General features: G+C 38.8%; 1 pseudogene; it reads left to right on the forward strand.

The window, feature by feature from the left end:
* The window catches only part of LOC144236857 (small ribosomal subunit protein uS5-like), a 186,448-nt pseudogene extending 173,781 nt beyond the window's left edge, over window positions 1-12,667 (forward strand).
* The last annotated feature ends 2,890 nt before the right edge of the window (window positions 12,668-15,557 follow it).

Consider the following 15,557-nt stretch of genomic DNA (forward strand, 5'->3'; position numbering starts at 1 on the left):
CACTCATCATCAGGTAAATACAAATAAAAACCACAGTGTGAAACCACATCACACCTGCCAGAGTGACTAAAATTAATAACTCAGGAAACGAAAGATGTTGGCGAGGATATGAAGAAAGGGGAACCCTCTTGCACTGTTGGGGGGAAGGGAAACTGATGCAGCTACTCTGGAAAACAGTGTGGAGGCTCCTCAGAAAACTAAAAACAGAATTACTCTATGACCCAGCAACTGCACTATTAAGAATTTATCTGAAGGATACAGGAGTGATTCAAAGAGGCACATGTACCCCAATGTTTATAGCAGCATTATCAACAATAGCCAAATTATGGAAAGAGTTCAAATGTCCATTAACTGATTTATGAATAAAGAAGATATGGTATATATAGACAATGGAATACTAGTCAGCCATGAAAAAGAATGAAATCTTGCCATTTGCAACAAAGTCGATGGAAATGGATGGTATTATACTGAGCGAAATAAGTTAGAGATGCATATCATATGATTTCACTCATATGAGGAATTTGAGAAACTTAACAGATGGGCATGGGGAAAGGATGGAAAAATAAGATAAAAACAGAGAGGGAGGCAAATAATAAGAGACTCTTACGTGCAGAGAATAAACTGAAGGCTGATGGAGGTAGGGTGTTGGGTAAAAATGGGTGATGAATCACAAGAATCTACTCCTGAGCCAAGACTACAATGTATGTTAGCTATCTTGAGAAAATAACAGGTAAATAAATAAAATCAGATTTTCTTGGTTCTAAAAAAAAAAAGTCTCTGTGGTACTAGTGGCTGCTTCAGTCTTACCCCTGTGTGTTCTAGGATTTTCTCAGGTATACCTTGTCCAGGAATGGTTGTTAGTTCTTCTGAGGGAAAGTAAGATAGGAATAATCTATGTTGTCAACTTGGTAACATTACTTCTCTAGTATTTTTATTCATTGGTGCATGTCTCTCTGTTATTGGGCAATAAACATTAAACTATTATTAGCATTAATTTGATACAGTATATTTAAGTTAGAGGGGTATATTTGTGTGTCTTCTTTAGGCTCAAATTTTTTAATACATTGGTTTTTATAATGTAGGTATTTTATTTATCCTTATATATGGTATACTGCCTGGCTTCTCTCTAAAAAGCACATATATTGATGAAATAATATATTTCATCAAAAGAGCAAATATTCCAAGACCACGCTCAAACTCTTCATACTGATTTTCAGTTATTTAAGTACATTTTCACACACACACTCAAAGGTCTCTTTCAGAATTACCTTGAAATAAGTAATTGCAAAGGCAGCTCCCTGAAAATATTAAGGCCCTTCTGTTATGAGTCAAGTATGCATGAGAGCCTAGAAAGGACACTTGTGCAAGTGTATTATATAAATTGTAAAATCGACTGGCTCAATGCTCATCTGTGTATTTTGTAAATCATGCAGAGCCAAGTATAGGGTGAAAGGCACTTTAATAGCTTTCTACTTTGGGGACACCTGGGTGACTCAGTTGATTAAGTGTCTGAATTTGGCTCAGGTCATGATCTCATGATTTGTGAGATCAAACCCCACTGTCAGGCTCTATGCTGACAGCTCAAATCCTGGAGCCTGCTTCAGATTCTGTGTCTCCCTCTGTCTCACACATGTTTTTGCTCATTTATTTTGTGTCTGTCTCTCTGTCTCTCTCTCTCTCTATCTCTCTATCTCTTTCAAAAATATCAAACAAAAATTTTAAAAAATAGTTTTCTATTTTTTTGTACAATTTATATGTCAAACATATTTTATTTCATTTTTTCCCACTCTATTATATTTTTTTTACATTTATTTATTTATTTATTAAAAATAGTTTATTGTCAAGTTGGTTTCCATATAACACCAAGTGCTCATCCCCACAAATGCCCTTCTCCATGCCCATGTCCTCCGCTCCCTCCCACACCCATCAGTCCTCAGTTTGTTCTCAGCATTCCAGAGTCTCACATGGTTTGCCTCTCTCCCTCTCCCCCACTATTTCCCCCCTTCTTCTCCCCCATGGTCCTCCGTTAACTTCCTCCTAATCGTCCTATACGTGCAAACATATGGTAGCTGTCCTTCTCTGCCTGACTTATTTCACTCAGCATAACACCCTCAAGGTCCATCCATGTTGCTACACATGGCCAGATTTCATTGTTTCTCATTGCCATGTAGTATTCCATGGTATAGATAAACCACATCTTCTTGATCCATTCGTCCGTTGATGGACACTTAGGCTTTTTCCATGTTTTGGCCATTGTTGAGAGTGCTGCTATGAACATTGGGGTACATGTGCTCCTATGCATCAGCATTTCTGTATCCCTTGGGTAAATTCCTAGCAGTGCTATTGCTGGGTCATACGGGAGTTCTATTGTTAGTTTCCTGAGGAACCTCCACACTGTTTTCCAGAGGGGCTGTACCAGTTTACATTCCCACCAACAGTGTAGGAGGGTGCCCGTTTCTCCACATTGTTGCCAGCATCTAGAGTCCTCTCATTTGCTAATTTTAGCCACTCTGACTGGCGTGAGGTGGTCTCTCAGTGTGATTTTGATTTGTATTTCCCTGATGAGGAGGGATGCTGAGCATCATTTCATGTGTCTGTTGGCCATCTGGATGTCCTCTTTGGAGAAGTGTCTGTTCATCTCTTCTGCCCATTTCTTCACTGGGTTGTTTGTTTTTCAGGTGTGGAGTTTGGTGAGTTCCTTATAGATTCTCGATATTAACCCTTTATCTGATATGTCATTTGCAACTATCTTTTCCCATTCGGCCGGTTGCCTATTAGTTTTGTGGATTGTTTCCTTTGCCAGGCAGAAGCTTTTAATCTTGATGAGGTCCCAACCGTTTATTTTTGCTCTTGAATCTTTTGCTTTTGGGGATGTGTCAAGGGAGAAATTGCTGCAGTGGAGGTCAAGGAGGTTGTTTCCTGCTTTCTCCTCTAGGGTTTTGAAGGTTTCCTACCTCACGTTCAGGTCCTTTATCCATTTTGAGTTTATAATTATGTATGGTGTGAGAAAATGATCTAGCTTCATTCTCCTGGATATTGCTGTCCAGTTCTCCCAACACCATCTGTTAAAGACGCTGTCTTTTTTCCATTGGATATTCTTTACTGCTTTGTCAAAGATCAGTTGGCTGTATACTTTTGGGTCCACTTCTGAGTTCTCAGTTCTATTCCATTGGTCTATGTGTCTGTTTTTGTGCCAATACCATACTGTCTTGATGACGACAGCTTTGTAGTAGAGGCTAAAGTCTGGGATGGTGATACCTCACGTTTTGGTTTTCTTCTTCAACATTACTATGGCTATTCGGGGTCTTTTGTGGTTCCATACAAATTTTAGGATAGTTTGTTCTAGTTTTGAGAAGTATGCTGGTGCTATATTGATTGAGATTGCATTGAATGTGTAGATTGCTTTGGGTGGTAATGACATTTTAACTATATTTATTCTTCCTATCCATAAGCATGGAATGTTTTTCCATTTCTTTGTGTCAACTTCAATTTCCTTCATAAGTTTCCTACAGTTTTCATCATACAGATCTCTTATATCCTTGGTTAGGTTTAATTCTATGTATTTTATGTTTTTATGTGCAATTGTGAAGGGGGTCAGTTTTTTTATTTCTCTTTCTGTTGCTTCATTGTTATTGTATAAAAATGCAACCGATTTCTGTACGTTGATTTTGTACCCTGCAACTCTGCTGAATTCTTGGATCAGTTCTAGTAGGATTCTGGTGGAGTCTGCCAGGTTTTCATGTCGTCTGCAAAAGGTAAAAGTTTGACTTCTTTGCCAATATTGATGCATTTGATTTCCTTTTGTTGTCTGATGGCTGATGCTAGGACTTCCAGCACCATGTTAAACAACAGTGGTGAGAGTGGACATCCCTGTCTGTTCCTGATCTCAGGGGTAAAGCTCTCAGTTTTTCCCCATTGAGGATGATGTTAGCTGAGGGCTTCTCATAGATGGCTTTTATGATGTTAAGTGAGTTCCTTTTATCCTGACTTTCTTGAGGGTCTTTATTAAAAAGAGATACTGTATTTTGTCAAATGCTTTTTCTGCATCTATCGACAGGATCATATGTTTTCTTTCTTTTCTTTTGTTGATGTGATGTATCCCATTGATTGATTTGCGAATATTGAACCAGCCCTGTAACCCAGGAATGAGTCCCACTTGATCTTGGTGGATACTTCTTTTTATGTGCTGTTGGATTCGATTTGCAAGTATCTTGTTGAGGATTTTTGCATCTGTATTCATCAAGGATATTGGCCTGTAGTTCTCTTTTCTAGCTGGATCTCTGTCTGGCTTGGGAATCAGAGTGATGTTGGGTCATAAAATGAAACCAGAAGTTTTCCTTCAATTTCTATTTTTTTGGGATATCTTGAGAAGAATTGGTATGAATTCTGTTTTAAATGTCTGGTAGAATTCCTCAGGGAAGCCATCAGGTCCAGGGCTCTTATTTGTTGGAAGATTTTTGATAACTGTTTCGATTTCTTCACTAGCTATGTGTCTGTTCAGATTTTCTATCTCTTCCCGTGTGAATTTTGGTAGTGAGCGTGTGTTTAGGAACTTGCCCATTTCTTCTAAGTTGTCCAGTTTGTTGGCATATAATTTTTCATAGTATTCCCTGATAATTGCTTGTATTTCTAATGGGTTGGTTGCAATAAGTCCATTTTCATTCATGATTTTGTCTATTTGGGTGCTCTCTCTTTTCTTTTTGAAAAGCCTGGCTAGAGGTTTGTCAGTTTTGTTTATTTTTTCAAAAAACCAACTCTTGATTTCATTGATCTGTTCAATTGTTTCTTTGGTCTCTATGTTGTTTATTTCTGCTCTGATTTTTACTATTTCTCTTCTTCTACTGGATTTAGAGCGATCTTGTTGCTCTGCCTCTAGTTCCTTTAGGTGCACTGTTAGATTTTGGATTTGCGCTTTTTCTAATTTCTTGAAATAGGCCTGGAGTGCAATGTACTTTCCTCTTAGGACTGCCTTTGCCACATCCCATAGAGTTTGGATTGTTGTGTTTTTATTTTCATTTGTTTCCATATGTTTTTTAAATTTCTTCTCTAATTGCATGAGTGGCCCATTCATTCTTTAGTGGGGTGTTCTTTACCCTCTATGTTTTTGGAGGTTTTCCAGACTTCTTCCTGTGATTGATTTCAAGTTTCAAAGCATTATGATCTGAGAGTGTGCATGGTCTGATCTCTATTCTTTTATATTTATTGAGGGCTGCTTTATGTCCCAGTATGTGATCTCTCTTGGAGAATGTGCCATGCGCACTTGTGAAGAAAGTGAATTCCCTGGCCTCAGGATGTAGAGTTCTAAATATATCTGTAAAATCCCTCTGGTCCAATGTGTCATTCAAGTCCATTGTTTTTTTAGTGATTTTCAGTCTCGTTGATCTATCCATTGCTGTAAGCGGAGTAATAAATTCTCCTGCTATTAGCACATTCTTATCTATAAGCTTGTTTCTGTTTGTGACTAATTGTTTCAAATATTTAGGTGCTTCCATATTCAGTGCATAGACATTTATGATTGTTAGTGCTTCCTGATGGATGGACCCTGTAATTATTATATAATGTCTTTNATGTATGTGAGGGCCCTTTTCTCCCTAGCTGCTTTCAGAATTCTCTCTTTGTCCTTATATTTTGCCAGTTTCACTACGATATGTTGTGCAGAAGATCGATTCAAGTTACGTCCAAGGGGAGTTCTCTGTGCCTCTCGAATTTCAACTTCTACTTCCCTCTCCAGGTTGGGGAAGTTCTCTGCTATAATTTGTTCCAGGACTCCTTCAGCACCTTTCCCTCTCTCTTCCTCTTCTGGAATTCCTATGATACGGATATTGTTCCGTTCGATTGTATTGCTGAGCTCTCGAACTCTTCTTTCATGTGCCTGGATCAGTTTATCTCTCTTTTTTCTCAGTTTCTTCTTTTTCTGGAATAGTGTCTTCTAAATCACTTATTCTCCTTTCTGCCTCTTCAATCCGTGCATTGGATACCTCCAGTTTATTATGTATCTCATTTATCGCACTTTTAAATTCCTCATAACTATTTTTAAGCTCCATATTGTTTGTAGCCATAGTTTCTCTGATGTCCTCCATGATTTTTTCAAGCCCAGTGATTAATTTTATGATTATTGTTCTAAGTTCTTGTTCAGTTATGTTTTTTATATCTGTTTTGAGCAGTTCTCTAGCTGTCATTTCTCCCTGGTATTTCTTTGGAGGAATAATTTCGTCGTTTTGGTTAGCTTTCTATCTCTTGTTAATTTTAAAAGCTTGTTGTACACTGGCCCCTGCAAGTTCTGCTGTATTAGAGAGGGCTCTTGGACTGTTCATGGCCTGTCTGTTCAGGAAGTGTTCTTTGGATGGTGTCTCTTGGTTTCTCTTGTTGAGCATTTGGTTATTTTGTTTCCCTACTGGTAGTGGTATTAGGGACTCTCCACCATGTGTAGTTTGGCTTGTTTCTTGAGGCAGCCCTGGAAAAAGAAAACAGACAACCACAGAGGGAACAAAGGTACACAAAGGCACAGACAAAGCCAATAAACATGCAAACCCAGGCTCCGGTAAAAACAGCTGTAACAACAACAAAACAGCTATCTGGAAGGGATGGGAGTGGTTTGGTGTAGGCAGGTCTTGTCTCCACTGTGTCCACTGGCCACCCTGATGCCCCACCTTGGTGATTGTGGGCAGAAGAATGGTGTCGTCCCAGTCCCTTCTCAACCAAGTGTTGCATATTACTTCTTCGGTCGGATCTCCCTATGCTGAGCATGTAGGCAAGGTGGGCTGAGTTCTATGCCCCACGCCCTGCCTCTTTCCATGTCCCAGTCCGCGGTGTTTGTAATACCGCCCTGAACAGCCCTCAGGTCACTGCTTCCCTGTTGCCAGGGGTTGAGTGGGTGGTGGGGGAAGTGTCACAGCCTCAGATCCGCCGGGGTCAAGCAGCGATACAACCCGAGTGCGTTCGGGGAACATAGCAACTTCATGTCCGCAGAGTCCGGGTTGCCGCAGCACGCCGCTGCCGCCGCTTCAGCTGGCTGCTGTCGCATGTGCTGCTGCAGCTTCACAGGCGCCGGTACCACCACCGCAGGCGTTGCTGATGCTTCACTGGGCCGCCGCCGCCATGGATGGTGCCGGGCGCACGGCAGTTCAGTTTTTCTGGTACCTTCTGTGACCAGGGCACCTAGTTTAAAGTCAGCACCCCAGGGGCACCTGGGTGGCTTAGCGATTAAGCGTCCGACTTTCGCTTAGGTCATGATCTCGCGGTTTGTGGGTTTGAGCCCCATATCGGGCTCTGTGCTGACTGCCAGCTCAGAGCTTGGAGCCTGTTTCAGTCTGTGACTCCCTCTCTCTCTGACCCTCCCTGCTCACATTGTCTCTCTCTCTCTCTCTCCTAGAAATAAATAAAGCATTAAAAAAAATTAAAGTCAGCACCCCAGCCAGAGCTAAAAAAACATTCTTTCCAAGCCAAGGTTTTTTTCTCTTCTCCAGGGACGGTTCTATGAGCAATCTCAGCTTTCTTTCCTTTCCCCTGGACTCACGGCAGCTCACCACCACTCAAAGGTTAATCACTCACCACAGCTGCACGCAAGCGGGGTTCCCCCCACCGCCCCTCCCTATCTCTGGGTCCCGTCCCGCTTTTATCTTCCCCAGTTCGCACTCACGCACTTATGAGGTTTCCTTCCCAGTGTACTCTGTCTCTTTCTCTTCCCAAATTCCTGTGGCTCACTGTCCTATGACTTCAGGCCTTCTCTGAGAAATGGGTGCAGGCGAAATGTACAGAGCTCCCTACTTCTCCAATATCTTGCCCATCTCCCCAATAGTTTTCTATTTTGTAGTCTTCCCATTCAGCTCATGGAGGATATAGTAGCTTCTGTCTATATTTAACAAAAAAAGAACAATAGCAAATATATATACCTATACACACACGTATATACATCTATATTTGATTTCTAACTTGTGAGCCAATTCAGCACAGATAATGCTGAAAGTATTTATAATAACGAAAAGAAAACCACGTGAGCTTGTTTTAACTCTTTTGTTCAGTCCCTCGTTTAAAGTCATGAAGCTTCTAAAAGATTAGGACTACTATTCAATGGATAGCTAAGAAGCATTGGAAAGAAGGGCAGTAAGACTTACACTGTGTAAATTTTTAGAGGGATAGACAATGGGTCTGCAGAGGAGTGTCAGCTGCTTGAGATTAGGATCAAATTATTTGTGTGGAAAGATAACTCCTCTTGCTTTTGTACAAGAAGGGATAGCACAATGTTATTTAACACTGCAACAGCATCTTTGTGCCTTAGGTCAATTTCAAGGTGCATCCTTTTGGCTGTGATACTTCTGATTAACTTCACAAAATCATTTCTAAGTAAGTTGTACATATTTTGAAGTTAAAAACTGAATTACTAAAAAGAATGAGGTTAAAAAAAGGGCTTCTAAAGTAAAATACCAATTGGACACTAAATCAATGTTAGTTGGAGAGATGATACAATGACTGGTGACTTTTTCTTTTTATAAAAAAGTTTATTTATTTTGAGAGAGACACAGACCGTGTCAGAGAGAGAGGAAACAGAATCCCAAGTAGACCACACTGCTAGTGCCGAGGGTCATGCAGGGCTTAAACCCATGAAACTGTGAGATCATGACCTGAGCCCAAACCAGGTGTCAGATACTTAACCCACTAACTCTGGGTGCCCCAAGACTTTCTTTGTTTCTAAATTAAAACAGCTAGAAGCAGAAGAACATGTTCTAGTACTAAGTTTTAGGTTTACTACTGGATACATTCTAAGTATGAAGGACCCTATTATTATCTCTTTTCAAAGAGTCTAAACTTAGAGTCCTGTATCATTTTCCTTTTCTCAATGAACAGTTACAGTGTCATTTCTTACTCTCTTTCCCCACCCCCCTCCACCCTCCAGAGGTGCAACCCAGCTTTTCTTCGTACAGGCAGGGTTACACACAGCAGCCACAGACTGCATGAAATTAACTGGGACATTCTGAACAGATGTTGCCAGCCAGAATGGAGCTAAAGTCTAATGACTCATCAATGTGAAGCTTTTTGGGAAAACAAGGCTTTGCTCACCCCAAAAAAGAGTGGTTTACAAGAATTCTTACTAAACTAATTTTATGGTAGTTCTTTCCAGTCTGCCCTCAATGTATAAAGTATTTGTATATTTACTTTTCTATGTTCAATATTATGGTGATAGAGACACATCGTTTTTACTCTCTTTTTTACTTCACATTAATACTAGTACTTAAAGCTTGATTTTAATGGTGTTTTAGTCAGCCTGAGATGCCATAACAAAATGTCATAGATTGGATGGCTCGAACAACATATAACTATCCTCTCACAGCTCTGGACCCTGGAATTCCAAGATCGTTGTACCAACAGGGCTGATTTTTGGCAAAGCTTATCTTCTTGGTTTTCAGATAGTCACCTTCTCATGATCAGGCATGCGTGGGGTTTTGAATTGCTGTGTAGACTTATGGATGGATTCTGATGAATTAATACCTTGAAACTTCTTTTTGAACTTCTTTTGTGGGTAGAAGTAGCAAAATCCTCCCCAATGAAGGGATTAGCTAAGTATTGCCTTATCTCTCCATAAAGATCTCACCTGACCGTGGCTTCTTAGGTGGATGCCTGTTCTTAGTTTCTACATCCACTACTTTTTTCTGCACTTAGACTTCCAAATAGATGCAGCAGACCACAAAAGGGTGACTACAAAGTCTAACCTGACAGGATGCACGAGACACAACAAAGAATTTTACCAGGCTGTATTGACATAGACCTGATGAATTCAGGTGACAATAAGATTAACAGTGCTATACGAGGGATGAAAAATATATGGTCAGATCTGGCTGAATTGACTTGATGTGGGTACACTGATCAAAAAGACCCTGAACAATAAATTCTGAATATTAACAATATTGAATGTGTTATTTTGAATATAAGAACATAGCTCTAACACTTTACTCATTTGTTTGAATAAAACCTGGGCTCAAAAGTGCCCTGCATTAAATGAAGTTGAGATATCAGAACATACTTGTTGTTCTATAATGGGAAAATCTAAAGGTTCAAGGAGATGAGTGTAAATATAAATTTATTTTGTATGATCTTGCTGTTCCTAAATTTTGTCACTTGGAAAAATCTAGAGGACATATACCCCACTAATAACTTGAGCAAAACTTGAGCTTTTCAAAATTTGTTTGAAAAGCATCCACCTCATCAGAAAAGCTCTAGTGGGGCACCTGGGTGGCTCAGTTGGTTAAGCATCCAACTCTTGGTTTCGACTCAGGTCATGATCTTAACTGTTCATGAGTTTGAGTCCTGCATCGGCCTCTGCACTGACAGCATAGAGCCTGCGTGGGGTTCTCTCTCTCTCTCTCTCTCTCTCTCTCTCTCCCCCCTCCCTCTTTCCCTTCTCTGCTCTCTCAGTCTGAAAACAAGTAAACTTTTGTTTTTCTTAAAGAAAGACCTCTGTATTAATTGGCTGTTATCTGCAAGTCAAAGATTAAAGTTGAAGATACTGTCATTGCAGTGAGTTTTCAGATCTAAATGAGAAAATAGGTTCCCAGGGCTGCAGATATTGCTTCATCATCTGAAGCTGGGTGAACATGGTCATCGTAAGGGGCAGCAGGGTTTGCAGTAATCAGAATATTTTGACACAGATTTTGGGTGGGGGGCTAAGTGATTATAGGGACCCTAGGATTGAGAGAGATGAATGTTTTACTAATCTCAAGTAAGAAACCTTCATGATTTACTCAATTCCCAGACTTGAGCCAATTCACAGACCAATACTATGAACTTTGAATCAAATAAGTTGTTTGTTCCATCGTGAATATATGACTGCTACCTATGCATCAAGCCACCTGCTCTAATTAAGACTTTCCCAGACAACAGATTAGCTGAGAGGAAATCTAGGGCAAGCAGTCCTTGTTTAAGGATGTTTTACAAATCACATATTCTCATATTCCATTGGCCTGAAATACTATCATGGCAATATGTCACTGCTCAGGCAGTTGAGGATGAAATCTATAGCTGAGAAGCTATATATATGCCTATTAAAACTTCAAGAATTCTAAAAACAGAAAAATGAATAATGAATAAAAAATAGCAGTATCTGTTCAATCATTAATAGTGCTTCCTTCCCTTTCCATTTTATTTCTTTATTTTTAACTTAACAATATAGCTTAACAACTTTCTTTCTGCTAATACTAATCACTGCCTACTTGTGATCACAAATATATTTGGCATTCTTAATAATATGCTTTTTAATAATACATGCTCCTTTTTTGCAGATGTAATTTCCAAAAGTTCATCATAGTCTGTGCCATAAAGCATATTTCAGTAAATATCAGAGTTGAACTTACAGAACCAATTTTTCTAATCATGATGAGAGATACTAGAAATCAATAACAGGAGATAACTGAACACTTCATCTCTGAGAAAACACCAAATGGTAGATAATGCAGCTATGGCATCGTGGGCCAGGTTGAGGCTGAAGCTGAGGTGCCACAACTCACAGAGGCAAGGCAGGGGAAAAGGAGTAGGTGCCTGTCAACAAGCTAGGCCACCTGGCCAAGGATGTGAAGATCAGGTCCTTAAAGGAGATCTAACTCTTCCCTATGCCCATCAAGGAATCTAAAATCATTGACTTTTTCCTGGGGGCATCTCTTAAAGTTTTGAAAATTATGCCTTTGCAAAAGCAGACCCATGTTGGCCTGTGGACCAGGTTCAAGGCATTGTTACGATTGGAGATTACAGTGAACACATTTAGGGGCACCTGGGTGGTTCAGTCGGTTGAGTGTATGACTTCAGCTCAGGCCACGATCTCGTAATTCGTGGGTTCGAGCTCCACAACTGGCACTATGCTAACAGCTCAGAGCCCAGAGCCTGTTTCTGACTTTATCGTTCCCTCCCTCTCTGTTCCTCTCCTGCTCATGCTCTCTTTCTCTCAGAAATAAATTTAAAGCATTTAAAATACTTTTTAAATGTCATAAACCATGAACACATTGGTTTCAGTGTTATTAAGTGCTCCAGGGAGGTAGCCACTGCCGTCCCTGGGGCCATCATCCTGGACAAGCTTTCTGTTGCTTTATGCAGCGAGGCTACGGGGCAAACAAGATTGGCAAGCCCCACACTGCCCCATACAAGGTGACCAGGCCCTGTGGCTCTGTGCTGGGGTACCTCATCTGGCTCCCAGAGGCATTGGCATTGTCTCAGCTCCTGTGTCCAAGAAACTACTGATGATGGCTGGTATTGACAATTGCTATAGGTTGACCAGGGGGTGCATTGCCACCTGGGAAACTTCAACAAGGCAACTTTTCTTTAAGTTTATTTATTTTGAAAGAGAGAGAGAGAGAGAGGCAGAGAGAGAAAAGGAGAGAATTCCAAGCAGGCTCCATGCTATCAAGCCTAGAGCCTGACTTGGGGCTCAAACTCACAAACCATGAGATCCTGACCTGAGCAGAAATCAAGAGTTGGCCACATAACCCAATGAACCATCCAGACGCCTTTGACAAGGCCACTTTTGATGTCATTTCCAAGTTCTACAGCTATCTTATCCATGACCTCTGGAAAGGCACTGTGTTCTCTAAATCTCCTTATCAGGCATTCACAGACTGCCTTGTAAAGACGGACACTGGGAATCTCCTTGTAGAAGACCCAGGCTCCAGCTGTGGCTACCACATAATTTTATATAAGAAAAATAAAGTTAATTAAAGCCCTCTTAAAAACAAAGAGATAATTGAACAAAAACTCTGTTTCGAATTATATAACATTATACTTTAATTAATGGCTCTAAATAAATAATAGTGAAAATTTAAAAATACTTATGATAATGATCCGAAAATGCACATGAGATGAAGCTAATGCCATTGTACTTCATCTAAATGCTTATGTAAGAACAAACAAAATTATAAAAACAAAGAACTAAGTGCCCAGGGTAACAACTTAGGAGAAAACAGCAGAAAAGAAAGGTCAGCATAAACTTTGGTGTTCTACAGTAAAGCATTTCCTTCAGTATGCTGTTTTTCTATCAACTTCTTAGAACAAAAGAACAGTTACTTTTCAACTTGTAATTCTAACATGTAGTTCTAAATTCAATACATTTCTAATAAACATTTCAAAATTTTCTAAAATACATTTCAAAATTCACATGCCCAAACTTGAGCTCTAGCCTATTTGACCTTGTCTTCTACATTTCAGTAAAGGTTAACTCTAGTCTTCCAGTCATGGTGACAAATATTTGGACAGCCAATTTGATTTGTCTCTTCCATCTCTTCTATCACAGATCCAGAGACAACTATTTTTTTTTCTGACTTCAGAATAAGTCTGGAATTTGATCACTTAGCAATGTTTTCACAGCATCAAAATGGAACAAATTGCTAATAATAATACCATGAGCGATTCAAACAAATATGCTAGAATGTGAGAACATGAAAGGAAAACAGTACATACTGTACAAGTCTATTTATAAGATGTCCTAAAACTAGTCTATAGTTTATTTTTTTAATGTTTTTAGTATTTATTTTTGAGAGAGAGATAGAGACAGCATGAACAGGGGAGGGCCAGAGAGAGAGGGAGACACAGAATCCGAGGCAGGCTCCAGGCTCTGAGCTAGCTGTCAGCACAGCTGTTTGAGCCGATGCGAGGCTCAAACCCACAAACTGTGAGATCATGACCTGAGCTGAAGTCAGACGCTTAACCAACTGAGCCACTCAGGCACCCCTAAACTAGTTTATAGTTTCAAAGAAAATCAAAACAATGGTTCCCTCTGCTTGGAATGTTGACTGAGAAAAGATGTGTTAGAGCTTTCTAGTAATGGAATTTTTCTATTGATAGATATATAGTTTATCCAGGTATATGCATTATTAAAAATTCATTGAGTTTTACTATTAAAATGTGTTCACTAACTATATGCAAATTATACATGACACCATGGGAACAAGTATTTAGTTTCTAGGTTTGCATTTCATATCAGTGTGGATAAAAAAGCCTAAAACTACTCTCTGTTATATTAGGCTTAAGCAAATGAGTTAATACTTTGAGGAAAATAAATGTTGTATTTCTAGGTGTGGTGAAAGGAGTTAAAGATATGGAAAGTTGAAAAGGCTAGAATGAAACTTCTTGCATAGAATTGAAGGTATCAATACAGACTGATTATGAGTATTTATAACTGTATGCTATATGTATGTATACATTTATGTATCTCCTCCTATATTTGTTTACACAAAAGGCCTAAAATCAATGCTACATCAGTGACAATGAGCATTTCTAGCATCCAGTTCTTGGAAATTCTTCACTAAAATAAACCAATAAAAATAGTCTGTTCCAGCGTGTGGCTGGTAAAGTAGAAGTTGAACCTGGTATTTATTTTTACACTGGAAACTGAGAAAGTAATAAAAGAATTACAGGACCATGTCAAAAAGGCACAAAATATTTAGTTTGAAGATGCTCCCAACTGGCCAAGATTGAAACAAGTCCAGCATCAAAATAAATAATCAAATAACAATAATCCATTGAAAGGAATGAGAATTAATAAAATCATACTGATATGTTAAATATAGTCACAAAAAAGAAAGCTATTTCTTATCGTAGAATGGAGGCTAATGAATGTAGTAGCATTGTTGAATCTAGAAACTCCTCAATGGATGTTAAACTATTCAGTGAAATTTTGATAAGAAAAAGAATATTGAAATATCTTCATAGTTTTTCCTAGGAGGTATTAATTAGAAAAAGAGTAACTTCACAAAAAAAACCTGACAGGTATAAATTTAGGTGATTAATATTAACATCACCAGTTTGGGGAAATGTGCTTTCTGAAATAATGCACTAAAGAGGCCATTATATTATTTAAATGGTAACCCCACCTCACATGTCACGAAATATCAGAAGTACACAATATAAAGGGCATTCTACTAAGATAAATAACCTACATTCTTAAAAAAATATTAGGACAAGAATGACAAAGGCTGAGGAACAGATTCTAAGTTTAAGAAAGTGGCGATATGACAACTAAAGGCAATATGGGTTCCTGGATTTGGTCCTGGCTAGTGAAACATACATACAAAGTACATTATTAGGAAGCTTGTATGATCTTAGATAGTACTATTGTGCCATTAAATTTTATAATTTTTATAATTCTACTGCGGCTAAGGTCCTTCTTGTTTGGAAATACATAATGAATTATTTAGTGTGAAGGAACATAATGTTTGCAGTTACCAAATTGTTCATGTAATAATATAGAGACTGGTAAAATACTTATAAATTTTACCAGAGTGAAATAATTATAAAATGATGAACCTTGGTAAAAGGGACTGTGGGAATTTCTTGTATTCCTGAACAATTTATGTAAGTTTGAAATTAAATCAAAATTTAAACAAAATCCAGCATGGATTATTCTAACAAATACAGAAATTCATACAAAAAAGTGGAGTGATGTCATTACAATAACCTGATACATGTATAGCGTTAGATTAGTGGGTTGCAAGTGTGTGAAAATAGATCTACCTTTCAAATAGCAACATGAATAAGTATATTTTTGAAAAGAAATCAAAAGATTAATGTATAAAGGTCAATAC

The sequence above is a fragment of the Crocuta crocuta genome, unplaced genomic scaffold (assembly GCF_008692635.1).
Source record: "Crocuta crocuta isolate KB4526 unplaced genomic scaffold, BGI_CrCroc_1.0 scaffold226, whole genome shotgun sequence".
Classification (NCBI taxonomy): Eukaryota; Metazoa; Chordata; class Mammalia; order Carnivora; family Hyaenidae; genus Crocuta; species Crocuta crocuta.